The sequence below is a fragment of the Phoenix dactylifera genome, chromosome 1 (genome assembly GCF_051530095.1).
Source record: "Phoenix dactylifera cultivar Ajwa chromosome 1, Ajwa_hap1_PhDact_Kaust_v1.1, whole genome shotgun sequence".
In the NCBI taxonomy this organism is placed as follows: Eukaryota; Viridiplantae; Streptophyta; class Magnoliopsida; order Arecales; family Arecaceae; genus Phoenix; species Phoenix dactylifera.
In genome coordinates this window covers 69,970,758-69,977,622 of record NC_143190.1, presented here as the reverse complement: position 1 = coordinate 69,977,622, position 6,865 = coordinate 69,970,758, and the positions used below count along the sequence as shown (strand labels likewise).

At 40.0% G+C, this 6,865-nt stretch overlaps 1 long non-coding RNA gene across 1 annotated transcript; it reads right to left on the bottom strand.

Moving 5' to 3' along the window:
• Nucleotides 1–5,572: 5,572 nt before the first annotated feature.
• On the bottom strand, nt 5,573–6,363 carry LOC148715527 (uncharacterized). Its single transcript, XR_015973494.1, has 2 exons — nt 6,110–6,363; nt 5,573–6,005 (listed from the first exon to the last, which is right to left on the bottom strand). It is a non-coding gene; the product is annotated as an uncharacterized LOC148715527 (long non-coding RNA).
• Between the last annotated feature and the right edge of the window lie 502 nt (nt 6,364–6,865).

Sequence of the window (6,865 nt, the reverse complement as noted above, 5' to 3'; positions counted from 1 at the left end):
TCTCTGCCTTGCTACAGTCCTCAGTGGCTATTTAAACCATCCCCCACGGAAACTAGCCGTTAGAGACCTTTTTCTGCCCGTTCTGCACACTCTGCACAACCTGACAATATGTCCGTTGGGGGTCGGAGTCGACTCGCGCGATCAGGAGTCGACTCGGCTGTAGCGGGAGTCGACTCATGCTTTTCTGGAGTCGACTCGGCAACTATTCCGGATTTGAATTAAAGTCGCCTCTTCGACTGGGAGTCGACTCGACTTGACCCGGAGTCGACTCGCCAACTTCTGGAGCTGACTTGGCATTTTCGGAGTCGGCTCATCCCATGAAATCCGTGGACCCAATTTTCAACTTAGCCCACTCAAGTCGACTCGACAATCCTGGGAGTCAACTCGGCGCTCAGAGCCCGAACTCCCGATCTTCTGTCTTTTGGCTCGTCCGGTCTTGGAGTCGACTCAAACTTCTCTGGAGTCGACTCGGCTCTCAGTATCCGAAACTTGGCCTTCTGTCTTTTTGATGTAGCGCTGCCTTGGAGTCGACTCGAGCTGTCTGGGAGTCGACTCGGCTCTCAGAGACAGTAAATCGGTCTTCTGTCTTTTTGGGGTCGCGCTGTCTCGGAGTCGACTCGTGTATTGCGGGAGTCGACTCGAATCTCAGAGTCCGAAAACTCCTCTCTGACTTTTTTCTTTGTGTACCACTGAGAGTCGACTCTTGCTTTCTTTGGAGTCGACCTGCCAACCATCGGAGTCGACTCGCGTTCCACAGGAGTCGACTCGAATCTCAGGGTCGAAATAACGCTCTCTGACTTTTCTGTCTGTAACTCCTTGGAGTCGACTCATACTACTCCGGAGTCGACTCGGTGAACATCGGAGTCGACTCGCGCACTTCAGGAGTCGACTCGTTGACAGGTTTTGAGTTGATGCTTTCTGTTTGTCTGTCTGTTCTCAGTTGGAGTCGACTCGTAATGGTCAGGAGTCGACTCGAGCCCGTGCCAGTGATCCTGATACGCTTGGAGTCGACTCGTAATACTCTGGAGTCGACTCGAGTCTCAGACTTTGGTTCAAACTGACTTCTTAACTTATCCAAAATATTATGAACCAAGTCTAGAACCACTTAGACAAGATTTTCACTGAAACACTCAATTGAATTCATTAGTAAACAAAATATATACTCAAATGCTTTGATCTCATCAAAATCAAATAGGGTTATGATCAATCACTCCACAAGTCCCACATTGGTTATTCGTCGAGGAGATCTTGAGTACTTATAAAGGATCAAGAAATCCAAATAATACCTTCTAGCTAGCCATTTTGGGTAAGGTCTTGGGTTGTGACGCATGCAGGCGTCTTTTTAGTCCCACATCGGTTATTCGCTGGGTAGACTTTGGATACTTATTTAGAATCAGAAAATCCAAAAAATATCTTATGGCTAGCTTTTTTCAGTGTGATCCTAGGTTGTGATAAATGGTATCAGAGCAGACCCGTCCCATAACCTATATGAACTAAGGGACACTGTAGCATAAATTCATTGGGTCTGTCCACGGATGGATCGTAATGCTTGTAATTAGATTTGAACTCTTAGCCTGACGAAAATATCAGGGCTACAACAAGAGGAGTATGTGAGAATACAAATGATTTTAAAGAGACAACCGACTTGCTCTATATTTTGAGATGATTCAACAACATCTAAAAATAATTTTTTGATTGAAACCAACATTTGAAAAAATAACATTTTTTCTTTGGAGAATGGATTATGAATTTATAGCGGAGGATACAAAGCAAAGTTGGTCAATTGTTATCATGCTTAATCTTTCATTGCCACAACTAATAAATGGAGCATGAATAATTAGACTTGCAACCATTGGTTACAAATTGTAACAGAGCTACATGGTTCATATTATAGAAAAAAAGAAAACCTCATCCATTGATGGACTAAGGCAAGATCAATGAATAATGTAAGTAACAAGGAGGGCCACGAACATCAGCACATAAGCAATCCCTTGATCAATTGCCTTGCCTGCACCAGAGAAGTTAAAAGTGTTACTCCAATGTTAAAGAAAATAAATATTCATGATGTTGGTCTTCATGTTTTTCTCTTAAGGGATGTTTGGTTGTAAGAAAAATTGCATGCAACGCTTGTTTTCCTTGAAAAGTTCTTTCTTAAAAAAAAAGCTTAAAAAGTTTGCTATCCTACTTCAATTTTTTTTTTCTTTTTAGCAAGTTTGCCCATTGAAGTCTCTGTTTGAGAAGTTTTCCTCATGTACTTTATAAAGATAATTCTGACCAATAGCGCTCTTTTTTTGGGGTAAATCAGAATAATTATACTATTTTAGTATAAATACATCTGTGAAAATTAAAAAAAATATATTCAAAAATTGAAAAAGATAAGCCAACTCTAAAATCTCGCATGATTAGATATATAAGAGGCCATGCAATTATCTGCACTAATTTTTTTACTCTTAAAAAAAATTCCAATGTTGTCCAATGCTGATGGCGGTCCTTTTGCTACTCTTAAAAAAATATTAGAATCAGTTCAACTCAATCCACCATTTACACATTTCAAGATTTTAAGCTAATATAGAATTGTATGTGAATAGAGAGTTCTTCAATGGAAATAAAGAGATATATGCGCACGCAGACACAAATAAATATGTTCGCTCACCGTCGATTATCCTGGCATTTGCTGCTGCTGAGGTTGCCATTAGAGAGAATGTGACAGAGAAATAGATCGCCAAGAGATTGTGTAGATATGTGGAGGTAGGGCCTATTCTATTCAGCAAAGTTTTGGAAAGAAGGGGAAAGCTAGTATTTGTCCTGGATGTGATTGGATGGATCGAGATGAGGTATTTATAGGCCATCAACCAAGCCCAAAAACCAGGTGTGAAGAAGTCTCGTGTGGCTACCCAAGGTGGATAGTTGGACGTATCGTCCAATATTGGCCTTTTCTTTCCTTGGAACAAGATTATTCTTAATTTTAGATTCATTGATCCATCCAAGTTGACCGGATACTCTAAGCCAAAAGTTTCTACTGATTCGCATCTTTTCCGTGGTGCGCATTGGACTTTGAACGTGCTTCATATGGTTCCAATTTTTTGCATGCACGATTCCACCACATTCGACGTTCGCGGCGGGTTATGCTTCCTATATGTCTTGGGTGAATTTGGCTCGTGACCAGAATTAGAATTGGAATAGTTATATTCCCTAGTGCATTTAGCTTATGACTAAAATTGGAATCGGATCGAAAAATCAATTAAATAGGAAGACGTTTATGACATTTGATTACTGGAATTAGGAGAGTTTTGAGATTGGGTTTTGGACATGATATTCTCAGTTCATACCATGCTCTTTGCCGCACTCCTTCTAAACAAACAAACTTGTGACACAGGGTTCATATATTTTTTGATTGGTAGTATGATAAGATATTTAATTGTCCATATTGAGTCAATTAAACTGCATACAAATTTTAAATACGGCGTCCTTGACCGGACATCACGTAAGGAAACCGGCATTGCATCTGCCAGAAGGACCGGTCCTTCAAATGATTTTCCTACCAGACAAAAAATCAGTCAAATAATTCTGTGGATGCATGATTAGCCGGGTCCAACCTAACAACAGCCATCACAATTATGGGCTGAAATCATGTGCCATTCACGACTTTGTCAAACAGAAACTATAAATCCATTAATTAAAGCATCATGCTTTTTTTTTTTTAATATGAAGGCATGAATGTAGGTTTTGCGGAATTAAATCTGTAGACGATCATGAAAAAACCAAAGCATGCAAGTATTAGTTATAACATTCTCTTTCAAAAGCTAATCAGCCTGCTTGGTATCTCCATAGAGCATAGGCATAGATTTTGAGTACTTATATTGGACTAAGAAACCCAAAAAATTTTTGTCGGCTAGCTTTTTTTGGGTGAGATCTTTAGTTGTTACAGTATGCACCCTATATAAAATGTTCGCATGATAAATCATTAAAAAAAAGTGAAAAATAACTAGGGGAAGGTACGTTTATAGGAGTGATAAGGTCGAGCGCATGTATGAAGAAAATTTAAGCACAAAAAAAGAGTTGAGGGTAAATTCAGAAGAGGAAAGAGAGCAAACTAAAAGTGGACGGTCTGAGTTTGTGAGGTACGCAGAGGATTAACCTTGCAATGAGGAAAATGAAATAAAAGATAAAAAGAAAGGAAATCGATCTCCAATACAGCCACCCAAGTTAATTTACCAACTTAATAAGCTCTCGTCTTCAATAGTTGTCATTAGAGTAAAGCTTTATTTTAAGGTATGGCCCTCGTCAATCACCTCCAATGAATCCATCCTAGGTGGATTAATGCAGCATTGGTTAATATGTACATGAATGAAAGATGATGCAATAATCACCTCATTTGTGCAAGGGTACAGCACCCAGATAGATTTTTCAAGAATTATCACATAAATTTCAGCCGCATGTGATTCAGGTGTCTATGCCAACTAGCATATGGAATTTGTATCCAAAATATTTGACAAAAAGTCTTCAACTGCGCTTAGGAGTAGAAATTTTCTATTTAGAGGGCATACGAAATAATCTACATGGGATTCAAATTGCATGCAGATTTGCACCTCCTTCTGATACCTGTATTTCACTCACGCGGTTAGAAAGATGGGAGCCTGCTGCAATTTTTTTTCCAATAAACAGATAAGGAGTTTCCAGATGCTAGCCTGCGGTAAAAAATTATCAGCACTATAACATAAAAAAGAGGCATATGAGGACCCGTGTGGGCATGTATTTAGTCTCATATTGATTATTTACCGAGGAGATTTTGGATACTTATATAGACGAAGGAACTCAAAACTTACTTTCTAGCTAGCCTTTTTGGGTGAAGTCCTGAATTATTACAAATGATATCAGAGCAAATTCGGCTCATAGCCTATGTGGACTAGGAGGATACTGCAGCACGAGTTCACGGAGGCAGAACACGGGCCGATCGTGGTGCTTGTAATTAGATTTAGATGAATTTGAACTCCTGACGAGGACATCAGAGCTTGGACGAGTGGAGTATGTGAGGATCCGTGCGGGCATGTGTTTAGTCCCACATCGGTTATTTGCTGAGGAGATCTTTAGTACTTATACAAGACTAAGGAACTTAAAAATTACCTTCTGTCTACCTTTTTTGGGTGAGGTGTAGCACCAAGACTAAATCTTGACGAAATCTATCCAGCCATAAAAGTTTTGCTAGGGTAAATTCTGCACAACCATTCATAAAGACGCACTTTGATGCTTTGGCTAAGTAAATGCTTGGTCTAGATTAGATGAATAAAGCTGATTTTATTTACATTTGGTCTCCTTCTACTTGCAAGCAGCACAAAAGCATCATGTACGTGCCCGTTAAATATTGTTTATTGCGACACGAATAAGCTTAATTTGCATATAGCGTAGCGGTAAATATTCTGCTCCGGTCCTAGTGTACACTCCCTTTGGCAGCATCTACTAATTCGGAACTTAATTTGAAAGCCATATTTCGACCCGGACGTTTTCGGGATGCCCCTAATAACCAACGAATGGCAAGTGCTTTTCCTTGTGTAGATCCTATTTCAATAGGAACTTGATGAGTCGATCCACCTACACGTCTTGCTTTTACTGCTATATCGGGAGTTACTCCATGTATTGCTTGACGTAAAACAGATAGTGGATTTGTTTCTGTCTTTTGTTCATTCAGGAGCATCAGTTCGATCTTATTATCTTTGAAATCAACGTCTACAACATATATATTTTTCTTTTCTTTTTTTTATACTTTTTGAGCAAAAGACATTCACAATATACTTGTCAATGAATCGTTTATTAGATATGCGAGGAATACAACAGTAAAAAACTTCTCCTATCATTCACAGGAGAAGAAAAAGTGCAACAGGCGCTGGAAAATATACAGTAGATCAGAATATCCTCCATGAGGCATGATGAGTATCAATGTACAAGATAGGTGACAACGAGGGCCACAAGCATGAGCACATAAGCTATACCTTGATCGATCGTCTTGCCTGCGTAAGAAGGGTGACAAAAGAAATAAGCCATTTAGCTAACCGCAAACACATGCAACGACAGAAAACTTCTGCCTCAAAAATGGCCAAATATATATACTCACCATCGATGCTCCTGGCTTCTGTAACAGACTTCGCCATCGTGCCCTGACACACTAATGGATGCAGGAGGACCGCAGCAAAGACGTAGGCCAGAATCAGGGTCCGGGGCTTGATGGAGCTCGCCATCTCAATGGAAGAAGATACGGTGAGTGCTCAAAAACAGCCGAACAATGTGACGACTGAGGAAGGAGGTGTGGTTAATTGTTAGAGGTGAGGTTGATGGGGAGGCCAACGTATGGGCATGGATATATATAGGCGCGATGATCAAACACCGTTATCATGGACATGTCGTATCTGACATCATCACTTCCACCCGTTAACGCAACCTGTAGAGGGAGATAAGATAAGTAACTATTAAAAATAGTTGACGGCCCACCGGTTTTGACTGTTTTATTCGTATTCCGTAGACTTTATCTTATTGTCCGAGCCCATGCCGTCCAACGTACAGCATACGACTCGGTGTATAAACATGAACGCGTTTCTTGTCGACTCTCTCCACCTACAAACAAATAAGATTAAATGAATAAAAGAAAAAACGAGAGAGCTGAGTTTAGCATGATGGAGTTTTGGATCACCACAAGAAGGGGTTCGGGTTGCATCATTTCCGCCGATGAACAATTGCTTTTCTTCCACGATGTAGGCTATTGGATTATATTCTGCACAGATTTCAAAGCAACCAATTTTTTTTTTGGCAACTGCATAGATCTCAAAGTAGATATTGTGCGATCTAATTGTGAATTTGTGTGGAGGAAGCTAAA